General features: G+C 36.8%; 1 protein-coding gene across 7 annotated transcripts in view; it reads right to left on the minus strand.

Moving 5' to 3' along the window:
* The window catches only part of Pak5 (p21 (RAC1) activated kinase 5), a 302,472-nt gene that overhangs the window by 152,127 nt on the left and 122,596 nt on the right, over positions 1–27,749 (minus strand). For 5 of the 7 annotated variants that reach the window (XM_031372033.1, XM_031372034.1, XM_031372032.1 and 2 more), the window contains one exon: positions 21,427–21,581. The gene's annotated coding sequence lies outside the window, so the exon portion shown is untranslated. Of the gene's footprint in view, positions 1–21,426; positions 21,615–27,749 lie in introns of all 7 variants that reach the window. The other 2 variants (XM_031372035.1, XM_031372036.1) reach the window with 1 other exon arrangement.

Genomic DNA, 27,749 nt, shown 5'->3' on the forward strand with positions numbered 1-27,749 from the left:
CTAGTTCCATTCATTTGCCTAAGAATTTCATGAAGTCATTGTTTTTAATACCTGAGTAGTACTTCATTGTGTAAATGTGCCACATTTTCTGTATCCATTTTTCTGTTGAAGGACATCTGGGTTCTTTCTAGCTTCTGGCTATTATAAATAAGGCTGCTATGAACATAGTGGAGCATGTGTCCTTGTTACATGTTGGAGCATCTTTTGTGTCTATGCCCAGGAGTGGTATAGCTGGATCCTCAGGTAATACTATGTCCAATTTTCTGAGAAACCACCAGACTGATTTCCAGAATGGTTGTACCAGCTTCTAGTCCCACCCACAATGGAGGAATGAGTTGTAACCTACAGTTTTAAGTCATGAAATATAGCTATAATAAGGACCCTAGCCACTCCCATTTCTCTCTCTCTCTCTCTCTCTCTCTCTCTCTCTCTCTCTCTCTCTCTCTCCATTTCTCTCTGTCTCTCTGTCTCTGTCTCTGTCTCTGTCTCTCTCTCTCTCTCTCTCTCTCTCTCCTTCTCTGTCATTTTGGAAGTTTCATAAATACTTGATTTTATATTTCTCTTATGTTTAGTAAACATTTTATTGAGGATTTATAGAGAGAATATATATGTAGAATGTATATGAATATATATTTCATATATATTGAGTAAAATACAAAATTAGTTATCACAAAGGGAGCCAGTTGTAGGTAGTAGGGAAAGGAAACAGTATTAAAAGTGTTTTTTACACTGTACCCAAGCCACCATTCAACTAAAAGAAAACCATCACCCCAAATTTCCTATCAGAGACTGGTCTGATTGATTTTTTTACATGATATCAATTGAACCATGCATCATAGACTCTTTTAGATCAGATATATTTGATCTGACATTCTATGTTTGTGAGATTTATCCCTATTCTATACCATATTCTTTCATGTTGCTTCAGCTTGACTAGCCCACTGGTTCTTGCTTCCTACTTCTGTTGATGAGCATTAAATTGTTTTAGCATACACAGCTTTTGTTGATAGATGTTTTTTTGAAGAATACCCAGTAGGTGAATCAGGCCCAAGGGTATGGTTGGTTTTACTGGAGAATTTTAATCAATTCCCAAAGTGCTGTTAAAATCTATACTCCTAGCACTTTTTTATGCCTCTACATTGTCACCTTCATCAGCTATTGTCAATATTTATTATAGATGTTTTATTATGAGTATCCTGACATATCATTGTGGCTTTAGTCTACATGTCCCTAATTTCTAAGTCCAAATATTTTTCCATACATGTTGCTGCTTGAATGTATTCTCCTGTGAGGTACCTGTTCAACCTACTTACTCATGTCCCTTTTACATTTTTTCCCTATATCTTATCCATTCTCTAAGGATTCTTAATAAAAGTCTTTTATTAAATATGTATACTGAAATATTTCTTTTTATTGTTTTCTTTTTCACTCTGAGATGTTTAATGTTTCTTAGTCCAGTGTGGATATCTTTCTCCACTGTGTTTATTTCTGTACTATCACTTAAAAGATTTTGTGCCTGTCACATTAGCACATATATCCTGCTTGGTTTAGGTTTCTAATTCATCTGTAATTGACTTATATGTATTGCAACCAGAGTCCAAATGAGGAATATTCAGTGGCCTATAATATTTGTCTTTGACAGAATATTTTTTTTAGTAACTCAGAGGACTGATGATCAGAAGAAACTAATTTTCCAGCCAAAGCATGCACTGCACAAATCTTTTAATAAACATTCTCTTATTAACTGATGTTCAAAACAAACTGAATAAAAAAGATAATCTTGAAAAGTACATCAGTTATTTACAAAGGAAGTATAACTTCTTAAATTAAAAAAAAAACCTCTAAACTATAGGAGTAGCAAGAAGTGGGTGAAGGCACCTATATTACCTCTATCATCATATGAATTCAATCCACCGGAACTGCATGGCAGCAGGAGAAAACTGACTCCCTCAGATTGTTCTCTGACCTCTATATACACAAACAGTTGAAAAAGTTCCATTAACCACGTTGTTCAAAAGACATTTACAAATAGTATGTATATGCTGATTTCCTACTTTTCTACTTGTTATATTATATATTTTAAAAATCCAGTAAAATTGTGTGTGTGTGTGTGTGTGTGTGTGTGCGCGTGTGTGTGTGCACGCGCATATGTACCCATTAGTGTGCATGAAGAGGCAAGAATTAAAGGCTTTTTTAAAATTAGATATTTTCTTTATTTACATGTCATATGATTTCTCCTTTCCCAGTTTCCCCTCCAAAAAAAATCCAAACAAACAAAAACAACAAGAACAAACCCCTGTTGCCTCCCCCCTCCCCATGCTTGCCACCCCATCCTCTCCTGCTTACTGGCCCTGGCATTCCCCTATACTGGGACATGCACTCTCTGATAAGTGGTTATTAGCCCAGAAGTTCAGAATACAGGAAGAGCAACCCACAAACCACAAGAAACTCAAGAAGAAGGAAGACCAAAATGTGGACATTTATTCCTTCTTAAAAGGGGGAACAAAATACCCACAGAAGGAATTGCAGAGACTAACTATGGAGCAGAGACTGAAGGAAGGACAGGCCAGCCTAATATAGCTATCTCCTGAGAGGCTCTGACAGTACATGACTAACACAAATGTAGAGAATTAAAGGCTTTTTAAAAATCACTTTCCAACTTATTGTCTTGAAATAGGCTCTCTCACAGACCTGGAAACTCGCAGGCTCAGTTAGGTTTGCTGGCCTAAAATTTTCATTGAAACTATGGCTGTATGTTTATAGAATAACAGTGACTTTCAATGTTTAGCCAACAGACAGTCAGTAAAGGCATTTCTGGGATGCTTGTGCACATTCTTTCAGAAGAATCTACAGGGATGGGTCTAGCAATCTGTCTTTTTGAGACGCCAACAATCACACACCCATCTTTCTGTTTGATACAGTAGCATTGATGCAGCATCACACCATTTGCAAACAGAAGCAAGGCAGTGGGTGAATAAGCTCACAGGTGATCATGGGTTATAGTCCAAATGGGCCCTCTCATGGCATGACAAATTGACTATCATTCTCTTGAAACAGACGTGTAGGGAAAAGTTTCTCTTTCCTAGTGATTCCCAGTTGCTACAGGCATCTATTAAATTTGCAGAGGCAAGGATCTGGACCCACACAGTAGTATTCAGAGCAAGAAAACTATATTACAGAGAAAAGCAAATAACTATTTCCCTTTTATTAGCTTTGCATACATAAAGTGAATATGTAAAGCATTACTGAAAGGCATTTATTATTTTTAATATAATTTTTCTGTCTTGGAGCATTTGATTAATATTGGAATGCTCAGTATTACTAGATTAATGTCTTTTCAGAGTCAGGGAATCTGTCTCCTGTTTCTCATTGTAGTATTCCTGGATCATAGAGCAGTGCCACATACCTGACTGGCTCTCAGGAAACATTTGAGAATGAATGAATGAATGTATGCTGGATAAACCTCTGCTTCATGTTCTGGATCCAGATGATTAGCTGTTGCAGAAATTTATTCTTCTTACATGACATCATTCTGTTTTCTGTATCCAAGGAACATTTCTTGTTGTGACTACCCTCTGCCTAAAAGTTCTTTGGGAGAAGATTTAAGTGTTTCGGGTTCTTCCCTCTTATCAAAATGTAAGCCTGTAGGAGTAAAGGTATTATATGAATCATGGCTTTATCCCTACCTTGTAGAACACTACCCATAGATCAGATAGATGATCAATAAATGTTTATGGAAACAATAAGTTTTATCCCCCAAACATACTTAGACATCAGGGAAATCCAAATTAAAACAGATTGTGCCAGTAAGAATGATTGTCATCAAGAAAACAAATGATAACAAGTGCGAGTGAGAATGTGGGATTAGGGCAAATCCTGTATAGAGATGTAAAGTTTTGTAGCCACCAAGAAAATTAGCATAGAAGAGCTTCAAAATACTGAAAATAGAATTATCATATGAACCCAGCTATACCACTTGGGGTTATACCTGGAGCATTCTAAGGTAGTTTACCACAGAGATGCCTGCTCACTCATGCTTACAGCTGCACTACTCACAATTCTTAGAAAATAAAACTGGCATTAGTGGGTATCAACAGATGATTGGATAAAGAAAGAGTGGTATTATACATAATGGAATTTTGTATAGTCATCAAGAAAAACAAAGTCATGACATTCTAAGGAAATGGAAATTATTATCTTAAGCAAATGAGCCAGACTCAAACTAATAAATGTTGGAGAGTTTTCTCATTTGTGGAACTTGAAATTTTATATGTGTGTAAGTGGAGGTCATGACTAGTAAGGGGATCATGAGAACAGATGGAGTGGATTTAAGAAGGGAACAGAGGAAGTAATAAAATAAGTGAAAAAAGAAGAGCAGAAATAAAGACTAAGTGTATAAAGAGCAAGAAGGGAAAAGTGTGGGAAGGATGGTTAGGGAGCTGAAAACAAAATAAGATGACACGTAAATATATTTATATATTATATATGTGTATAATATATATACATGTATATAAATTTTACTCCTCTAAAATGTTCAACATCTTTAGATATCAGAGAATGCAAATTAAAACTGCTTTGTGCAAGTAAGAATGACTGTCATCAAGAAACATAAATATATATCATTTTAAAAGATCCATACCATCCCTAGCAGCAGTTGGGAGCCACGTGGTCACATATGAGCCTATGGGGGACATTTCTTGCCCAAACCATCCAACTGGTAAGGATGTATTTCTAATTTTATATCCTGCTTCCTCATGCAATTACTGGTATCTTTGCTGTGGTGAGGTTTTAGTCTTCATAATGTCACATTTGTCAATTGTTAGTCTTACTGCTTGCACTAATGAAATCTTAGACAGACCTTTCCTGTTCCTATAAGAGAAAGCATAGTATGCGCTTTTTCTCCTCTAATTGATTCAGGGTATCAGGCCTTATACTAAAGTGATTCATCTATTTGAAACATATTTATGTGTGTGTGTGTGTGTTTGTTTGTTTGTGTGTGTGTGTGTGCCTGCGTGCGTGCATGTGTGTGTGTGTGTACAAGAAGATAATGCTGTCTCCTTGACACCACAGGCTTATCAAATAAGATGTTCAGTGATAGGAATGGGTTACTTCGTTTGAAGTTGATGGGCAGTGGGAGTAGAGTCCCACAGACCCCCCCCTTTCAACATTACAGAATGTTAATTCCCATTACCATCTACAATGTGATGTTAAGCCTATCTGCGGACAACACATATTTGAGTCATGGAATGTGAGAAAACAAACTGGTAATTCCTATAAGACTCATACCTACTGGCTAACTTTCATAATGATGGACCTTTGTAGGTATACTACTGTGGGAGAAAATTAACAAAGAGTCTTGCTCAACCATGAGCCTGGTAAATCTCAATAAAGACTGGCCTGCCAAGGTATGACTGCTGCATTATATACATTATATGGATGTATATAAGTTAAAAATTAAATTTAAATTGTCTCCTGTTATAAAAGTATTAAGGGTGCCTTCAAAGAATAGCAGTATGTATTGAGTGTTTATCTTATATGGCTAAGGACTGTCAGGTGAGTCCCTTCAGGCAAGATGGCTTTGCTCAGGATGTGTGCCCACAGGCCCAGGCTTCTGATAACCACCTGCTAATCCTGTGAGCATGACATCTGAGATGGGATGAGAAAAATCAGACTCTATATGCACTCAACTAGACATTTCCTGGACTAAATTCACTTCCATTACGATTCGTGCACTAGGCAGCTGTCAATTGCTTTTCATTGCTTTTGTAGTGGCAAAGACACAAGGAACCAAGTCATTTCATTTTTGCTCATTTGATGTCTTGCTAATCTAGACCATCATGGTATAAATCAAATAGATCCTGGATACATTTTTGAATTGTGATGAATTTTGCCAGGCTCACTACTTAATAAGCTAACACTGGAACTCCTCTCCACAATCCACAAAAGTACGTGCCAGTGAAATAAAAACAAGAACTTATACAGAGACTAACAGAATGAGAATGCCAACACTGCACGGAGGGAATGTCTCAGTGGCAACTGTACCTGGGGACCAAGTGCAAGAGCAAGGAAAGGAAAGACTGGGCATCTAAGCCTGACAGAATTTAGAATTAGGTCCTTGAAAAAGGCTTGTATCTTTTATGACTTCCATCGGAATCAAAGAAACATTCTCTGTGGGAAAATATTCCTATTGTGGTTCCAAAAAATTGTCCCAAATTAATTTAAGTTAATATCAACTGTTACTTTTAACATAAGGAGAAATGCCACCTAAAAGATTAGTCAATAACAACAACAACAACAAAACCAACTGATTTTCTGAGTTCATTCTACCTCACGAATGAGAAGTAACAGGCAAATGTAAAAAAAAAAAAAACATGTTTAAATGGAATTATAATTACAACAAACATGAACACAAGCTATCACATAGATAGAGTCCTCTGCAATTTATGAGCTGGATTAAATGGAGATATGTTGAAAAGGGTTATGAAAGTATATGTTTTTTGCCAATTATCAAAATTATGTAACATCTCACCCAGCTGTCTAAATATCTGGTTACAAAGACTTCCAGGTTGTCTTTGTGATTTCCTGATTACTCTTGATTAAGGTATCATGACTAGTGATTTGATCTTGCTGCCAATTACAGAGTAAGTTATTGCGATGAATAGTTTTATGTCAACTTGACACAAATTAAAGTCATCTGAGAGAAAGGAGGCTCAATTAAGAAATTGCCTCATAAAGATCAGTTTGCAGGCAAGCCTATGGGGGCATTTTCTTAGTGATTGATGGGGGAGGGCCCAGTCCATTGTGGGTGGTACCATTCCTGGGCAGGTGGTCCTGGGTTGTGTAACAAATCAGGCTGAACAAGCCATGAGGCGCAAGCCCATAAGGAACACCTCTCCATGGCCTTTGCATCAACTTTTGCCTTCATACTCCTGCCATGTTAGGGTTCCTGTCCTGGCTTCCTTTAATGATGGGCTAAGATGGAAAGTGTAAGACAAATAAACCCTTTCTTCCATAAGTTGCTTGGGTCAGGCTGTTACATCACAGCAATAGTAACTCTAACTGAGACAAATTCTATTATACCTCTAACAGTAAAGTTACTAGTTCCCTTCTGTTCTTTATTTGCCAGCATAGTATTATTGGGCAATTCAATGCCCTCAGAGCTTCTCTAAGTATCACCTGCAGCTTGTAACATTATCAGAGGCTGATATGCACTCACTTGCTTGAAGGAGTATCCTTTGGGGACTGTCAATGAAGAATATGGTGAAGTGACAGGCCTTCATATTGTATTCAATGCCATTCTTACATTCCTCTTCATGACACTTCTAAATATTAAGAATCTCAAAGAGGACTTCTGGACAAGATGGGTGCTTAGAAATCACCTGAGAGCATGTGGCTGATCACAGTAAAGGCACAAAGGGAACAGTGTCCTTAAGTGTTAATTTTCTCACTTCACCCCATGTTTTTCCCAACCTCATGATCCCTTTACACCTTTTCTAAATAAAATTCTCTTATCAGACTCATAACCATGACAAACAACAATGCTTTCATCATGGTAACTGGTAAACCAGCCTTAAATAACTCTTCAGGCTTTCCAGGACTCTGTATCCTGAAAGATGAGACTGTTCCACATTGTCTGCTTCTTAACTCTTCTCCTTTCACATCACCTTTATTCAAATTCCAGATTTCTCCACCATTTTCCAAAAAGTACGTAACATACCACTTTTAATGTATATTCACTTTTTCTACCTCTTCTACTGTCTATCTAGCAACTGAATAGGAACCACTAGGTACACAGCATTCATGCACGAATGCACACACAGACACACAGACACACACAAACTCACACATACCTCACAATTATTGGTATCCCTTTACTTTTTAAGAAACACTTGGTACTTAAAGTACAAACGTTTTGTAGCCAAGTGCTACTCTTTTTGATAGTGGAATTACTTTTCAATGGTGACTGCTATTGCAGACATTACTCAATTCTTTTTTGTTTTGTTTATTAACTTTTTATTCATTCTTTGTGAGTTTCACATCATGCATCCAAATCCCACTCATCTTCCTCTCCCTTCATATCTACCCTCCACCTCTGCAACCTCCAAGTGAAAGAAAATAAAGGAGCCAAAAATATAAATAAAACTATGTATATATATATATATAGTATATATATATGTATATATATTATATATATATATTTATATATATATAAACTATATGCCACACAGTATTCCTTTTTGCTCTTACATCTTGTCTTGCAAATGTTCACAGCAATGGTCTGGTCATTGGATCAAGGCTTCTGGTTTCTGCTGCTACATTGTCAGTACTGGATCCTCACTGGGACTCCTCTCAGATATCCTGTTTTTGCCTGTGTCATGGAGACCCTGCAGCTTTGGATCTGCAGGACCAGCCCTTTTACATGTTTCAGCAGTTTATAGATGAGGTAGATGTTAGAATTAGCCAACTAAAGGCCCTGGATCTGGGCCTGGGTAGTAGCTGAGTTGGTCATCCTGCTGGCTCTCTTATACCCAAGCCATCATGATGAGTTCTCCAGAACTACCCTGGCTAGCTCATCCGATGCTAAAGCCAGCAAAGGGCAGGGCCAGCTCTTCCATTCTCACACTTTCAGGGCTGGCTCTCCTGTACCTTTGCCTTAGGGACAATTCTACTATGCTGCCCAGATAAGGTGCAGGACCCACCCTTCTGAGTGCGACATCCAGTGAGGGGCAGAGATAACTCTTCACCTGTCATGAGCCTGGGGCTAGCTTTCCTGCCTGCTGTAGGTAGAGAAGGGTAAGGTGGGAAAAGAACATCTCCTCCTGTACCCACACCATTTCATAACAAGCAAGTGGTGGGGCCAGCTCCTTTGCTCCCCTGCCACCAGACATAGCTCTACTGTGCTGGCCAATCAAAATGCAAGGCTCACTCTCCCAAGTGCTGCAGTTGGTAAGAGAGTACTCAACTCTTATAAGAAGACTAGAGATGGAGCCTGGATGACACAAGCATCAGTTCAACAAATGAAAATAGTATCTCAACTCTACTACAACCCAGTATCCCATGAACAGTGCAAATACCTTTGCTGATAGAAGAAAGGAGACTTTAATTAATAACAGAAATGGAAAGAATAATACCAACACACAAGCACAGACTAATCAACAAGCTAGCCTAAGATGACTATTCCTCAACACAAAAACACAAGCAACATAAGAAAGCAAGAGACCACGGATCTCAAATTTACATGTCCTATAGTAATCCTCAGTGGCAAAGATTTTCATGAAATTATAGACAAAGGATATAAAAATAAGATTACAAGTATGGTTAAAGAAAACATCTACTTGTGCATGGGCGCTCTACCAGAGACCATATTATTAGTAATTACGCCTCCTTAGCATAGGGAGGGGCTTGTATATTATCTATGTCAGCTGCTTAGATTCGGTCAGGCTTGATCTCATGAGGGGATGTGTGCAGATAGACATGGCTGCTGTGAAATGATGTTTTATCAAGAATACAGCACTTCATTGCATTAAAGTGGCTCCTGCACTTCTCTCACTCTTATATTTCTTTCAATTTCCTCTTCTTTGTCCCAGAGCATTGGTGTTATGGAAGTTAATAGAGATGTTCCATTTAAGACAGAGCACCAAGTCTCTAATTATCAGCACTTTGATTAGTCATGCATATTTCCATTGACAGTTGTCTACTAATAAAGGAAGCTCAGTCCAAAGTTGTGAGAAGTCCAAGTCTATGTATACAAATATAAATATATAGACAACAGTTTGACAGCATGCCCATTTAGCAAACTAACAAGAGTAAATTCTAACCCAAGGCCTATGATCTCCATATACATAAGCTAAACCCACCCTATCATAATAAAAGGATGGTAGAGAAATGTATAACTATCAAAACAGACTGGAAGAAATAATTCGGAATGAAGATAAAGATAAACATATCCAAGAGACTATGCAACACACACACACACACACACACACACACATACACACATACCACGTTCTAAATGATGTAATGATAGTTCTCAAGCATAAGGAGACTAACAAAACACCAAACATTATGAAATCAGAAAAAATGAAAGAAATCAATGCAATAATAACTCCTAGTATTACTGTTTTCAGTTTAAAAATATGATAGTAAAGAATATGGTCCATCATTTTGCTTTCATTCACCATCAAAGATAGACAGAAAGTTAGGAAGAAAATTTGGAAAACGATATTCCAAGCAAATGGAACCAAGAAATAAGCAAGTATCAATATTCTAATAACTGGTAGAGTATAATTTGAACCAAATATAATAATAAGAAATAAAGAGCATTACTTCACACTCAATAAGGGAACAATCCATCACAAAGACATGACAATTCTAACATATATGAACTAAACACAGATGCGCCAGGTTTTATAAAAAAATAGCTTAGATATAACATCGCAGATTAAACTCTATACAGCAATACTTAATTTTCACAATCAGATAGATTATCTGATCAGAAAACAAACAGAAACTTCAGAATGAATGACACCATATATCGAATGTGCCTAACAGAAATTTAAACATTCTATTCACACATCATAGTACATTCTTCTTAGTAGGCCACAAAACTTTCTCTAAAAACATGTATATGTATGTATATGTATCTTGAGAGAGAGAGAGAGAGAGAGAGAGAGAGAGAGACAAAGCAAACCACAATAAATGTAAAAAAATGAAATCATGTGTTATATTCTATCTGACCATGATGGAATGAAGCTAGAAATCAATGACAAAAGATCTTACAGAAAATATTTAAACAGGAAAATTAAATAACATACTTTGGAATTATTAATTGCCTATTAAAGAACTCAAGAAGGAGGTTTTAAAAATACAGAGCTGAAGGAAAAAATGAAAATCAGACACATAAAAATCTAACAAATAGAGTAGAGACTGCTAACAGGGAAGGTTTTAGCTATGAGTTTCTACATTAAAAAATCAGAGATAATAAATATATTAGTTAATGAGACAACACAGAAGACTGGAAAAATAAGAACAATTCAACCCCCAAACCAGAGGGAAAGATGAGGACATAAATTATTGAAGTAGAAATGAAAAAATTACAAAGAATCAATGAATCAGAAAGTTCTTGAAAGATTTTTGAAAAAGTAAACAAGATTGACAAACCTTAAACAAATTAAGCAAAAAGTAAAGGAGACCAAAAAGTAATAAGTTAATGAAAAGCACATATTATCATGGATACCAATGAAGTTCAAAGTCATTAGGACTTATCTTAAAATTTTATTTTTTCACTAAACTAGAAAATCTAAAAGAAATGAATGAATTTTTGGAGACACGTGACCTGTGGATGTGGAAAGATAAGGTAAATGATTTAAACAAATATAAAACAATGGTATTGACAGTAATTAAAAGTTCTTCCAATAAGAAAATGTTCAGATAGGCTGGGTGGGGTAGTCCACATAGTCCCAGTACTCTAGAGGCAGATGCAGGCAGATCTCTGTGAATTCAAGGCTACCCTGACATAAGCTGTTTTGAGTTACATGATAGCCAGAGCTATGAAGAGAGATCCTGTATTAGATATTTGAATTCAACATATAGTTTTACTAGACTTCCAAAATTCTGTGAGAATAATACTAATTCCTTTCAAATATCCTATAAAATAGAGGATAAATAAATTCTTTTCATGCTTTTCTTACAAAGCCAGTATTAAATCATTTAAAGCACAACAAAAAGGAAAAGCATACACTAATCTACTTGATGAACATAGACACAAAATTTTGAGAAAAATATTTGCAATTCAGGTTTAATAATCTGTCAAAAATGATCATTTACCAAGATCAAGTTGACTTCATTCTAAAGATGCAGAAAAAGCTCACTAGAAAAAAAAATCTTAATAGAGGTAATTCATCACATAAATTACAGGGAGAGAGATTACATAATCATTTTAGTAGATGCAGAAAAGGCTTTTGAAAAAATCCAATTTTCTTTCATATTAAAACTCCTACAGAAACTAGGCACTGATGGAAATAGCTCAATGAAATAAAGACTATATACAACAAATGTATTGTGAACATCATACCAAAATTTGAAGGATCTCTACTAAGATCAGGCACAATGTGGCCCCTCTCTGGACTCCTGTCAATATAGTACTGTAAATCTGAGCTAGAGGAGGAAGACAAGAGAAGGAAACAGGAATACAAACTGGAAAGGGAAAGTTCCTAGATGACATAGCTTATATTTAGCAGACCCTGAAGACTCTACTACAGAACTCCAAGAGTTGATAAACACATTTTATCAAAGTGGAAGTATGTGAAATTACACAGAAATAAATTAGAGAACACTGAGAAATAAATAAGGAAACACTTACATTCACATAAAATACTGAAATGTATATGAGTTATTATATATAGTACATATATCATTATATATGTGAATATATATGTGCATATAACAACATTTTTTTAAAAAGTCCATTATTTAAAAACCATCACAGAAGCATTTAGAGAGATGGAATAAATAATGCATTTACATTGTAATCTTAAAAATAAAACAAACAAAAATGAAAAAAAAACACTGCTGGAATAAACTTAATTAAGGAAGTCAAAGACATCTACTATAAAAAGTAACGGAGGAATGAAAGTACTAGTAGAGAGATAGAATTCTCATGGCAATTTATTGGCTGGATAAATATCATGAAAATGGTCATCCTACCAAAGACAATCTATAGACTTAATTTAATCTCAATAAAAATTCCAGTGTCCTTTTTCAGAGGAAAAAAAAATCTTAACATATTTATGGAAGCATAAACAATCCTGACAGCCAAGGTAATCTTGAACAAAAACAAACAAACAAATAAACAAAGCAGACTGATGTGCCACCACATTTGATTTTAAGTTGTAATATAAAGCCACAGTAATAAAGACAGCATGACACTGGCACAATGAGAGACACACACACCAGGGGAATACTGGGATGACCCAGATACAAAAATGTACAACTACAGCCACTTGATTTTTGTCAAAGAGGCCAAAAATTCACATTGGAAAAAAGACAGCCTCTTTGAAACTGATGTCTACGTGTAGGAGGATGAAACTATCCTGACTCTCATGCTGCACAAAAACCAACTGCAAATGGAGCAAAGACTTCAGCAAAAGACACAAAACTGAAACTGCCAGGGGAAAGCTAAGGAGTCCACTTCAGGATTATTATTATTACACTTCAGAAATATATAGTCCCAAGGAGGATTCTGGTAGCTGAAGAAGTTGACAAGCCAACAGTTGACAAGAAAGACCTTATGATTTTTTTTTTAAAAAGCATATGTATAGAAAATGAGTTAAGGTAATAAATGCGAGTTAAGGTAATAAATGGTCTATAAAATGAGATGAAACCTTTCAGAGGAGTAATATCATTTATACAAGGAAAAAATTTAAAAATCCCAATATTGAAAAAACAGACAATCCAAACAAAAATGGACTTGGCCACTAGACGGAGTTCTCAAACAAAAAAATGTAAGAGCTAATAAATATTTTATTAGCATTCACAGAGAAAAACAAACTGTGTTAAGATTCTATTTTACTGTGCCAGACTGGCAACAAGTGCTGCTCAGGTTGTAGGGAAAGCAGAACCCTTCCTTACTCACTGTTGGTAAGAGTGTGAACTCTTACAACCACTAGGAAATTCAGTGGAAGTTACTTAAAAAAAATTTAAAAGGGAACAACCATAAGACCCACATATACAATTGCTGGGCATGTACTCTAAGTATTCTATATCCTCCTTTGGAGATAATGGCACATCCATGCTTATGACTGCTCTATTTATATAGCCAGGGAATGAAACCTGCCTAGGTGTCTATCAACAGATGAATGAATACTGAACTTGCGATGCATATACAATTCAGACACAAAGAAAAATTGCTGGGGGCTAGAATGGATTGGAGAATGTCTGGAGGTACTGATGATGGGATTTTTTTTGTCCCTTATTCATGGTCAGGCCAGGAAAGGGATGTTATAGATTGGTGAGAGGGCCTTGTGAAGACGCAGTCTGAGAACTGGCACTTTACATTTCCCCACAGGTATGTGGCCAGATGATCCAGACACTGAGATGTGAAATACTTTGTTTTCCATTTTAGAATGTACCTTACTAAAGGGGAACTTGAGATATTTTGAGCTCGCTGTAATTCTGCTCTCTGAGACGCTTTACTGACTTATTTTCTGGTTTCCCACTTGAGGGGTATAAAAAAGCCAGGCTGCTAATGACCTTTCTGGCTTGGCTTATCAGGTTTTGTAATCCTGCTGACCTCAGTTTCGACTCTTCCCTTTTTGACCTCTCTATTCTTTTTTGTCCTCTCTACTCCACCTTGGGACTGAATCTGGAACCCAGATTCAGGCCGGATAGGTAGTTTGTAGGAAAGTGGATTGAGAAAGTATACTGAGATAATCAATTGTCAGAAAGACAAATATTGCATCTTACCTCTTATTTGTGTCATAAGAGAGCAGGCATCACATGACATTTGTGATATGAAAGTAGTGATAGGATACTAAAGAGGATGGGGTAGTATTAGGAAAGAAGAGGGCATACCGAGGAGGTTAATCAAATGTAATCATGTATCGAAAAGCCACATCAGATACCTATTGTTTTGAAAGCTTATTAAAAATATAACTTTTGAGAAAAGAGTTTGAATGGTGGTATTCTACATAAGTAGATAGTCCTCCGGAAGCCAGAGGTTAATAAGAATAACTAGTGACGGTGTGGCCTACTGCCCTATGAATTGTCGGTGGGGGAGGTTGCAGAAGCCCCTAAGACAATATAGGATACTGTCATTGCTTTTGGTTGTGCACCAGAACTATATGGTAAGACAAGCTTCCTTCTTCATGGCTACTTCATGGTCATAGAAAGTACTATGCAGGCTTCTGTGAAAGAAAAGTTATCAATAGTCTTAACTAGCTCCTGGACTCCATGACCTACAGTAATTATCTTTAAGACAAGATCAATCTATGGTTATAAAATTTCTACAACTATTATGGGGTAACCAACTGCTTTCTGATTGAATTTCAAACCTGTTTCACAAGAAAGTACTTAGGTCAGGTACAGAAAAATCTGTCCAAGTGCCCAGGGCTTGGGGGGGGGTGGTTATAGATTCTAGATGAGAGCCTACTGCTCCATTCTGCCAAATAGACATTATGTTAAACAACTTTGTAAATACTTAAAGATTGTTGTTTCTGACAGGCCCCATCAGAGAAGCTTCCTTTGGCTATATGGTAGTTAATGCAGAGTCATAACTGGTCAAAGTGCTGAAAAAAGTACCAGTGACTGTTAACTGCTCAGCCCTCTGTATTATCCTGTCCAAAGTTCAGAGGACACAAAAGAAAAAGGGACAACTAGAACAAAAGAGATAGAGGACGGAAAGGAAAGATGCAAAACTATGTCCTTTAATCATGACATTGGCATTGAACTTGTTAAATAGCTGACTTTATGGTTGTCTAAAAAGTACCCGCACATGATTGGGCCTGTCGATATTTCACTGTGGATATAGTACTGGCTCATGAGGTTCTCCCTTTCTTGAGGGGCTACTGGTAGTTAGTAGATGCTAGTAGAGGGGTGTCATTTTCTTCAGTGGTTTGGCTACTGGCAAGTTGTCTATGTTCTAACTAATAACCTACTATCAAGCTCACTAAAGTAGCCCCAATTAAAAATATAGGATCCTAACTAAAAACCTTAAAGACAAAAGGGAAAATATTTGGTAAGAAAGGTTTCAGTGGGAAAGGGAAGGAAGGGCAAAAAGTAATGGGTGAAGAAAATGTCCAAATTTACTATGTATACATAAGAAATTGTCAAAAAAATAGAGCAGTGAGAGAAAAAAGAATGACAAGAAAGTGAACCTTTTTCTTTTTAATTATTTGATGTAGGATATTGTCTTAGTTACTTTTCTGTTGCTGTGATAAGACACCTTGACCAAGGCAACTTACAGAAGAAAGAGTTTATTTGGGGCTCACAGTTTCAGAGGATTAGAGTCTGTGACCATCATGGAGGTGACTGAATGTGGCAGCAGGCAGGCAGGAATTGCACTGGAGTACTAGCTAAGAGCTCACATCTTGAGAGAAAAACCAGGAGGCAAAGAGAGCTAACTGGGAATAGGATGGGCTTTTGTAACCTCTAAAACTCCCCCTAGTGTTACACTTTCTACAACAGGGCTACACCTCCCAATCCTTCCCAAATAGTTCTACCAAACTATTCAAATATATGAGGGATGACCAAATATTTAAATATATTAGTATAAGGGCTAGCTACCAATCAAACTACCACAGCCATCATAGAACATGATTTTAGAGAACCATCCCAGAAATCTATGAGAATCTATACTGTGTGTTTAACAAAACATTGAATCTTCAGCTATCAGTGATTATCTTTATGTGAATACACAGTGGTCTTTTGTGATCCCTCCCTAATTCAATTCTAATGCTCCAAATCTATTCCAAAGTGTTTTTACAATTTGTATGATACATAATAGCCAATACTCAATTTTTTAAAGAAGAGGACTTTTGTTCCTGGAGAAGACTGGAGAAGTCTCTTCTCATGAGACTACATTCTAGTTATTGGGTTCTAGGTAGTGGCAGAAAAAAATACTAATGGAGATAAAAATTATATTATATATGCTGTGGATGAAATTCCTGTACAACTATTGACAAAATGATGCAGAGCTCCATTAAAGGACTGTTCCTCTCTGCTATGACGTTTTGGAGAAGTTTAGTATTCTAATATTCTGAAGCTTGTCAATCCGAATGAACTCATCCTAGGTTTCAGAATAACGGTCATACTAGCCTTAAGTTAGAAATGAAAGACCATATGAACCACGTACACAAAGTTCTGTACAACTCTGCTACCTTCATAGTCAGATTCTAGGCTTGATGTTGTATAACTATCTGCACTGCAATGACAGAGATTAGAATGTGATGAATTTACTATATATGCTCTTTGTTTTTCAGAACAGATCTTACACTGGTAATTAACCCAAGTGTGTAACATTTTTTTTATGTATATGGGTCAAAGGCAGTCCTCCTACTTGACAAGGTACTTAATAATCACCATATTAATGTTCGCTGTGTATGCAACTACTGGAAATCCCAATCCCTGACCTGTTCCTAAGTTGTAACCCAGTTTGCTGTTTGTGAAGGCTTAAGACAGTAAAGTAACTCTGTTATGACTATGTCCCAGGCTTTATTTTCATTAAAGTTCACCGCTAAAAAATGTTATTCCTGCTGCTTTCTGACAGGTTAGTAATGCAGTTCCAATCTTATCCACAGGACACCTTTGCTACAACTGTTTGTATTAGTCCAGTCTCCTGAGGAAATGCTAAGACAAACAGTTGGTGCTAACACTTTAATTGGAATATGTAATCCTAAATTGGGGAGACAAGATGAAGGTGAAGAGACCAGGTACTAAGGAGACTAAGTTCAAATGTTACTGTTCTTGTCATTACATGTCTATGAGCTATGTAGCCAGTGGACAGTAATGCATCTGCTAGGTTACATGCAGCTAATTCTGAACATGTGTCGATAAACAGGCTTTGGAAGAGCCTATCAAAGAAAAATAGAGAGGGAATTTATTCCGTGTTCATTCTTCCCGATGATCAGTTGGTATGATGAATTATAGGTTAGTTGTTCTCAAACAGGGAACCCTTTAACTAGATATATTTTTTATGTCTAGGAGCATTGTTTTCTTCTCACTTTTGGGATGCTATTGCAGCTAGTGGGTAAGGACCTAGGAGATTGCTAAACATGATGCTATCTCACAAGAACTGTTCAATCTAAAAGGCATCAGTGCTAATGCTATAGAATGTAAATGATGGTAAAAGTGAGAGAGAGAGAGAGAGAGAGAGAGAGAGAGAGAGAGAGAGAGAGAGAGAGAGAGAGAAGATGGATGAGATGAATTCGATAACATAATTCCACAGAAGGGAGATGGAAGAAGTTGGGAATAAGGAAGGCACCTCACAGAACAGCTAACATGAATGGTGAACAATACATGAAAGGGTGCCAAACCTCATTAGTAACCAGGGAAATCAAATTGGAGCAAGATTCCATTTCACACTCAACTGATTGGCAAACATTAAGATACTGAGAACAGCAAGCATGAAGAAGAAAATGGTCCTGAATGGAAGCACTCACAGACTGCTTGTTGGCAGTAGCAATCGCTAGCGCCTCGGAGGCACAGAGCTTAGATCATGTGCAAAGCAGGCATGTGCACAATTAATATGATCAGTTATACTATTTTGCCTGAGCCTGTTCTATTTTTAGTAATAAACTTCGTGCATTCTGGAAAACCCTTAGTTCCAGAAAATTGCTGTTTGTCACCTTTACCTCCTATTCTACGATAATCTGCTCTTGCATTTCTGTGAATACTCTTGTGTGAGAAGAAAGAGATGTGTATAAAGTGACCATCAGAGCACATGACAGAAGCAACATAAATGTAAATTCCTTTGTTTATATTTCACACAACATTTATTCTGCAACTGAATAAATGACACACATTTAAGACAGACCTACTTCTAGAGTGAAATTTGAAAGGCAGAATGGGGATCTGCTCATCAAAGGAAAAATTAAATTAAATTAGTTAATGCACTATAAACCAGAGTACCCATTAAACTTCCTATGGTTGTTTTTCCCATGCTATCTATTTCCCTCTGAATGTTATTTTATGCTTATTTACTTCTTTTTCTAAAATTTCAGCTCACCTTTTAGAAAAAGGGATCAAAGAGTTATCAAAATGTTTGGGAATGAAGAGTGAAGGCAATATATTTCTATTTCAGCAGAGATGATGATGTTTGCTCAAGTTTTTAGTTCACAGTTCTTTCCAGCATTTCTTTCCACAATCAAGTTCCCATTCTATGTCTGTAGGGCTTGAAATGCTAATGTTAGCTTGCTAAGTCTCACACTAAAATTGGTCACACCTGCTGACTGGGAGCATACCAGTCCTAACACAGCCCCTGGAGGGTGATGGGAGCAGTTCAGAAAAACAGTAGAAGGGGGGTGCTCTTAATTTCCACTATTTAGTTTCCAAGTAAAGAAATCTGAGTTGTAAATTTCAATTTCACCACATCCTCTCCCAATGGAGAGATCTCATTACAATCATGATTTTAATTTCAACACACCTGTCAGAGGAGATGTGGACTTATGACCATCTATTGCCTTAGTATAGAGTACCCAACAAGTAAAAGAAATAAATGATAAAATGTAAATGAAGGGTTTAGTATAGTGTCTAACTTATGACATCACTACCTTTGTTGGCCTGTCAGAACCAGACTGCTCTATCTACAGACCCCAAACGTTTAAGTTGACTGAGTGCTGATCTAAGCTGATCTAATGATAGATACCGATGCCAAATATATGGGATTGTGCCTGAGCACTTCCTTTGGCTGTTCTTGTGGTTTAGTTCATAAACTTGGTATGCTTAGAATTGCCAGAGAATTAGTATTTCTCCATTTTTCCTGGGAGAGTAGCCCACGTTAAAACAAGAGAGCTATGAGAAGTTGATTATCCCAACCCTTCTCCATGGAGAGATACATGAAAAAGAATCTCAGGACTGTATCCTGGAGGTACCTAATGGGTTGCATCTTTCACGTTCACAACAATTAGAGAGCACCTTTATTTTATCTTTCTTTTCCCTGTCTCATGCCTTCACCCCCTTAAAGCTGTACTGACATAAATCTCTCTAAAGTATCAATACCCAAAAGTTTGGAGTAAACAAACTAAAACAGCGTTACTTCTTTTCTGGCTTATACTATTTTTATCACTTCAGAATCTAACCATTTCTTGAAATATTAGCTTGCTTTAAATATTCCCAGCTTATTACAGTTGTATGCTGTCCAGTGGCTAAAAAGACAGATGATAGAACATATGACATCACTTTAGGTCTTCTCTGATTTCTTTTAAAGATTCGTTTCTCTGAGCTGTGAAGGTAGTGACCATACGTAGCTCTGTTTTTAGCTTGCTGATACCTAGAACCATAGTATTAGGTTCAGGCCCAGACACATGTGGTATGTACTAACAAGTCATTTATTATGTGTTGTTAAAAAGCTCCTCCCAGATCTTGACTATATTGTTCATTGAAACAGGGATAGTGAGACACCTCAGTAAAGTGCTTGATTTGTGAGCATAAGGATCATGTAAAAAAGCTGGTGTGGTTGCACACACTTGTATTCTCAGTACTGGGGAGGCAGAGAAGTTTGGATTTCTGGGGATTGCTGGCAAGACAGTTTAACCTACTTGATGATCTCTAGGGTAATGAGAGACCTGTTTTAAAATCAAGGTAGACAGCACCTGAAGAATGACACCCAAGATGATCCTTCACACATGCACACATGAAATATATATAGGCACACTCACATACACATATGTGCCTACATCCTTTGTGATGTAGAAAGGATGCTAGATGCCTTGCCTGAAGTCTCAGTCTTCTCTGATGTTTTTCTATGCTTTCTTTTTTTTTTCTGTCATACCTATCATTCACTTTTACTCCTATCATTATCCTTTTACTAAAGGATACTTTACATGTGTATCCTTTGTAAAATTTCACAAGTCTTCAATTATCTGACTCTATATAACAGCTGCACTAAGGCTACTTTATCACCAAAAGCTTTTGAAAGGGATCTGGAGTAGAGGAAGGAAAGTGCCCATGACATTTGAGTCCAAAGCTGCCTAAGAAGCATGAGATTTAGAAAACTGTATCCTGTACTTTGTTAAGACTTTAAAAATATTTTTCAGGTGAGTTATTATGAGTTAGTGTCCTAAACACTAAATTTGAGGAGGTCCCTGCTCCATTGATGAATTTCCTTACATTTCATATCTAAGAAAAACCCCAATATGAAAGTGCGTGTTTTTAAGACATTCTTTCTTTTCATTGAAAATAGATTTCTCATACAATTTCTGATTATGGTTGTCCCTCACCCACTCCTTACACATCCCCCTCACCTTTCTACTTAGCTGACATAAACCACCAGTCTTAAGATTTTCTGTACTTCATATCTGGAAGGACTACCATTTACACAGGTTACCTCTACAAAGCAGGTTTTCAATAACACTATTTTTAGGTATCTGTCAGGAGCTATGCAGGAACCCAGGGAATATTTGCAAGTAGCCCCTCATCCATCATTTGCCTTATTAATTTGTATGCCATGGTTATAAATACCATCAGTGGCTACTAGTTTCCTTCCCACTCATCTAACATATTTAACCTTTGTACCTCTACACTGTCATTTATTCCAAGGCCACATCGTTGATGTTTTAATTTGTCATTGTCTTTTAGAACTCAGAACAGATCACAAGCATGCAGAAGTAAACAATTATGTGTTGTTAAATTAATAACTGCAATTTTCTGTTTTATTAAGTACTGTAGAAATTGAAGTCAAATTTAAATGTGCAAAATTATAAATTTCCTTACTTTTTGTTATACGATGGCTGGGGATGAATTAAAGACTCCAGAAGAGTTTGGCTACTTCTGTTGTGTAAATTTTTTGTTGGAGTTCTTCAGTTTTCTTCATTTTTCTTCAGTGTTCATTTTGGCAACAGACAGAAGCATTTCACCACAGTGTATTTCTGTAACAACATGGTACCAACATGACTCATAACCTACCAATAAAGAAGAATATATATTCATTTACTTTACATTTTCCAACATCATTTTTTGCAGTCTCTCTCCCATTATTAAGCAACATATCTGTATGGTGTTATTTGGATTATTCCCTGTGTGGTGTTTATCTCCCCTTAGTACATTGTCTGCAACTTTAGTGTACATTTTTTCTACTCTATATAATCATTGCACTATGAATCCACAATATATGTTAGACTATGTTGGGGCAGGGAATATGACCTTTTTACCTGAATCTCTGGAGTCTACTGGAATAACTGGACTGTCTAAATATCTATGTGTATATGTGTATATATGCATATACATATTAATATAGAAACACACATTACACAAGACAACTAGGTCATACAATGATGTTTTTCACATAAATACATAATATGCTTTGAGTTTATATTTTACTATGATATTCCTACTCTCCTAGTTTTCACTCTTGTCCAATTCTGTTACAATCCCTGTTGTTCTCCCAGAAAGTTAGTAAATGCAATATATCACATAAATAGATTTGAGTTCAGAAATCTCAGGATCATGTCAAGTGATACAAAGAGGCTTTTTGAGAAAATCCAATGTCCCATCATGATAAAACCCATGAAAAAACTAGGAATAAAGGAAGCATATCTCATCATAAAAAAGCTATATACAGCAAAGTTATAGCCAACATTACATAAATGGATTGGGGGGGAAAAAACTCCAAGAATTTACACTTTCATCAGAACACAACAAGATTGGCTACTTTCTTCATTCTTACTCAACAGAATTCTTTAATCTTAGCTAGATTGATAAGACAAGAAACAGAAATAAAAGTGCTAGCAAAAGGAAAGAAGTATGTGTGCATGTGTGTGTGAACTCAAATGCATGTATATTATTTTTGAAATTTTTTTAAAAATCTGACAAACACTTCTAACAAAGTAGCAGGATATAAAATCAACTCAGAAAACCAATAGCCTTTCTGTATGCAAATAGCAAACATTTTTAAAAATAATAGAAAAATAACCTCATTCACAATTACCATACAAATCTCTTGGAACAAACTTAACCTGCATGCAGTGGACCTCTAACTTGACACAAGCTAGAGTCATTGGGAAAAGGGAACATCAGTTTACAAAATGCTCTAAGTAGAGTAGCCTGTGGGCAAGCCTTTGAGACATTTGCTTGTTTAATAATTGATGTGGGAGGGCTCAGTGCATTGTGGGTGGTGCCATCTGTGGACTAATGGTCTTGGGTTGAACCCAAAGCAGGTTGAAGAAGCCATGAAGAGTAAACCAGTAGGCAACGTTATTCCATGATTTCTGTGTCGGTTCCTGCCTCCAGATTCCTGCCTAACTTCCTTTGATGATGCACTATGATATAGAGGAGTAAATGAAATTAACTTTCTTCCTTTAGTTACTTTTGTTCATGATATTTTATTATAGTAATAAAAAGGATACTGCTACAATGAAAAATCTAAAGAAACACTAAAGAAAGTAGTTGAGAGATATTAGAAAAATTGAAAGAGCTCTCTCACATAGTTATGTAATGGAAGAATTAATGTTATTAAAAGAGTGTTCAACCAAAAGCAATCAACATATAGATTCAATTCAGTATGCATCAAAATTGCAATTCTATTTCTCACAGAAATAAAATGCACAATCTTAAAATTCACGTGGAAGCACAAAAATCCCAAGATAAAAAGAAGCAATCCTAAGCAAAAAGCATAAGGTTGTAGGTATCACTCACTATACTTGGTTTCTAATTGTACTATAGAAACATAGTAACAAAAGTAGGATTGCACTGACCCAAAGACACACACCAAGATCAATGGTACAGAAGATCCAAATATAAACCAATAGAGTTAAAATGACCCATTTTTTGACAAAAATGCTAAAAATAAACACTGGAGAAAATACAGTCTCTGAAGCAAATAGTACTGGGAGACCTAGTTATCCATCCACATGGAAAAGGAAAGTGATGCTAGATCTACCTTTCCTCCTATTCAAAAATCAACTCTAAACCTGCTAGAAGAAAAAGCCACAGACACACCTCCATGTATGTAAGCGTAAGTAGGGACTTCCTGAATAGGACCCCCAGCTATTCTGGGAATAGTGTCAACAAGCAACAGAGTGTGCATCTCATGAGATTTTAAAACTTCTGTGAAGCAGCTTTCTTACTTGGAGAAAATCTTTGTTATCCATATACACCTAACAGAGAAGTAAAGCCAATAAGTAAGAGCCAATAAAACAGCAGTATACTTTAATATAGTCAATTCTTGTTGTTTGTAGGACATATGTTTTCTAAAAGTCATCACAAACACTATTTGGAAATGTAGAACCATTGTCCATAGGGAACATGGGACTGGGGATCTGAAAACCACTAGTATCAAGATTTCAATCAACCAGTGGATATATAACCTTATTTTCTTTTGATGGATATTGCTGCAAGGTATTTGATCCATCATGTTGGTTCATTTAGACCAATGAGAGGCCAAACCTACTCCATCTTGGAACTGGCCTCCATCTTAGAAGGGAAAAAAAAGGCAGAGAATTTGATCTGCAGCTAAACCCAAGTACCAAGAAGGACACCACAGCCGGTCCTTGGTCTGAGTTACTCCCTAGCTACTCCTAGCAACAGTTAATTAAAGATTATTCTGATTATTTCAGATGGACTTCCAGACAGTTCATGATTGAATATGGTCTTGCTTCAGAGCACTAACCTGTTGGCTTACAATAGTCATTCAATTAGATGCTTGGCAGAGTGGACTCCCCCCACACCCCTGTCCTTACTGCTTCCATTTTCTATAAAACCTTGTCCTGATGAGAGTTCAGGATTGCTTCACTAGACTGACCTGTAGGTTGGCGGTTTATAATAAAGAGACCAATGTGATTACATCAGAGTTTCCTTGGTGCTCTTTTAAGGGTTCACGAATGTTTCCTGGCACAACACCAACAACCAAAAACATTGTACCAGGTGCCTGCATAAAGCTTATCTAACACATATTTCTCTATGGAACACATCAAAACCTTATCTTGCTTAAAAACACCAAAGAGCCCGACCAACCAACCGACTGACCAACTCCCTATAGCTCGCCTGCCCCACCAAGGGTCTTTATACCTACCTGCAGGAACATAATAGCTAGGTACCTGGTAGTGTTTGCAATAGAAGCCAACAGGTAAGTGTTGATGGACTATATTTTGCTTTATGAAGAGCCCCTAGTTGACAATTCACCAATAAATATGATATCCATAATTAGTGTGTTATCTGGTTTAATACTGGTCAGAGTTGCATGTATGGAGATGAACTTACCAGCTGTCAGAAAAATGTTCTTTGTTCCTGTCGCCAATGGAAATTGGCTACCTTTCTAGTATCCCTGTGGAGGGTTTTTATAATCATCTGTGAATATGGCATGTGATTTCTATAGTATGCAAACATACTAATTAGGGGATTTATCTGAGTTTTTCTCCCAGGTTGATTTGATTAAAGGAATGCACCACCATTATCTTGTTCACTTAAGAATTTAGAAGACAAATGGCTAATAGAGATCTGCCTTCTCTGCTGGGATTACAGGCATGCTGAATGAAAGGCACTGCCCTGCAAAATTATTTAATTTAGTTCCAAATCACATTGACTCTTAGAGTTTTTTTTTTTAAATTTGAATTGTAGTATTCTTTGAATTTACATAAAACATGATAAATTTCTTAACTGTATTTTTAATGCCAAACAAATAACACTCTCCTTTTTATTTAAGGAAAAAAAAAAAAACACTCAAAACTTGATTTCCAAGATGGCATGGCGCATGTAGCAATCTACAGTCTAACATGGAATTAAGGCACATGGTTTAAGAAAATGTTTTTTATTTCTTGCCATTAAGGCAAGCATGCCTTATCATTTGGAAATATTATTATTATTATTTTTATTTTTTTCATGCCTGATCAAAGAAAAGACATTTGTTAGTCTTTATAAGTTAGTTTGGACTAAATGGCCAAGCTATCAGATGAACTACTGTTTCTCCTTATTTGGGAGGTCTCTCCTATTTGAATCTAATCTTTGTAAATTTTGATAGTATCCACAGCATTTCTTCTCCCATGGAAACAAAGATAAAACCCCTTCCCCAATGTAACACTTCCATTCTGAGGACAACACATCTTTAAAAGTATATAGGATGATTTATTCAGCAGTTTTTTCTATCTAATGTCTCTCTGCAGCTGCTGATCATTTCTTATTAGCGTTTAAAAATGTAAAGTTAATAAAGCACCTTACTAAAACACACACACACACACACACACACACACACACACACACACACACACACACACACACCAGACAGCATCTGAGCACTACACATAGAGGGTGGCATTTCAAACTGACATTACCAACTGAAAGCATAGGAATAAGGAAATACCACATGGTGGGCTTGCAAGTACAGAATTTACAAATAGTCATAATCAACTGTGTGTACATGAGCCATATCTGAGTTATAGATCTAACAAGTTCTTTACCTTGCTATGGGTCAGCACAGTATTGCCAAGTAAATAAGTAGATAAATATTGAAGATAGGTGTGCAGGATAGTTTAATGGCAGAAGCTAAAGGCATCTGAGAGGAGAGAACTTCAATTAAGAAAAGACCAAAGTGTGGATACTTTGTTCCTTCTTAAAAGGAGGAACAAAATGCCCATGGAAGGAGTTGTAGAGACTAACGGTGGAGCAGAGACTAAAGGAAGGACAATTCAGAGACTGCTCCACCTGGGAATCCTTCTCATACTCAATCATCAAATCTAGACACTATTGTGGATGCCAGCAAGTGCTGGATGACAGGAGCCTGACATAGCTGTCTCCTGAGAGGCTCTGACAGTACCCGACTAATACAGAAGTAGAGGCTCACAGTCATCCACTGGACTGAGCACAGGGTCCCCAATGAAGGAGCTAGAGAAAGGACCCAAGGAGCTGAAGGGTTTGCAGTCCCTTAGGACGAACAACAATAGGAACTACCTAGTATTCTCAGAGCTCCCAGGGACTAAACCGCCAACCAAGGAGTATACATGGTGGGACTGATTGCTCCAGCAGCATGTGTATAGTAGAGGATGGACAAGTCAGTCATCAATGGCTAAGTTAGCATTCTCAGGTGCTGTGTTCCTCTGCTTATCTGTAGGCATTCACCTGCATGAGGTTCACCAAGGGTTTCATGACCAGGTTTGGCAATGTAAAAGCCTAACAGACAGCAGGCTGGCAGGAGCAGTTTTCTATACTCCACCTCTGAGGATCTGTAAACAACATCGCATTCGCTTCCCAGCTACTCTACTCATCTGCCCCTCTGTGATTTTCATCTCTGTGCAAAATGAAACATTTATAACCAGAACACAGCATCCTGTCCTCTTTCCTCTCTAATTGAAGGAGGTGTGCTATACTTCCATGGGAGAGAGAGCAACACAACAGAAACACTAAACATTCTACTAAATAACAGTGGGTTCGGGTTGAAAACATAGTTCACTCAGATGTGGATTTTCTCTCATTCACAGCTTGGAAACTGTGGCATATGGGACCAAGTTTGTGTCGTAATTATTTATGCACCTGCAGAGCAAAGCCTCTCCAGAGAAACTTCTTGGAGCCCACAGATCTGCATGCTGCACCTGGATTACCTCAAATTTGCATTGAGAACTATTTTTTCTTTTTGTTTTCAATAATGAAGTTTTTTTTTTTTTTTTCAAAAAAAAAAGAAAGCATGCTCACCTTTTCCTACAGAATAATCACCTTCTTGACTGTCTGTCCTCTTCACTCCTCTGGGACAGTGAAAAGATATTGTTTTTTTAAGGGCTGGAAACAGCACATTCTCATGTAATCAGTCTTTTTATTTGGCAGAACACTAATAATTTGTTAGCCTTGACTTTTGGAGTAACTATTCTTTGTACAGAGAATCAAAGTGAACAATCAGGTTTGAATAGACTATCTTCTTCTGGTCTGGTGGAAAAGCACTAATGGTTTTGTGTACTAGATGCCCCATGTTTCAGGTCCATTGAGATGAACTTGATTTTTTTTTTCTTTTAGATATTTTCTCTATTTACATGTAAATTTCTCCATTCTCATTTTCCCCTCCAAAAAACAAAGAAACAAACAAAAACAACCAAAACAAACCCCTGTTGCCTCCCACT

Source organism: Mastomys coucha, unplaced genomic scaffold (genome assembly GCF_008632895.1).
Source record: "Mastomys coucha isolate ucsf_1 unplaced genomic scaffold, UCSF_Mcou_1 pScaffold15, whole genome shotgun sequence".
In the NCBI taxonomy this organism is placed as follows: domain Eukaryota; kingdom Metazoa; phylum Chordata; class Mammalia; order Rodentia; family Muridae; genus Mastomys; species Mastomys coucha.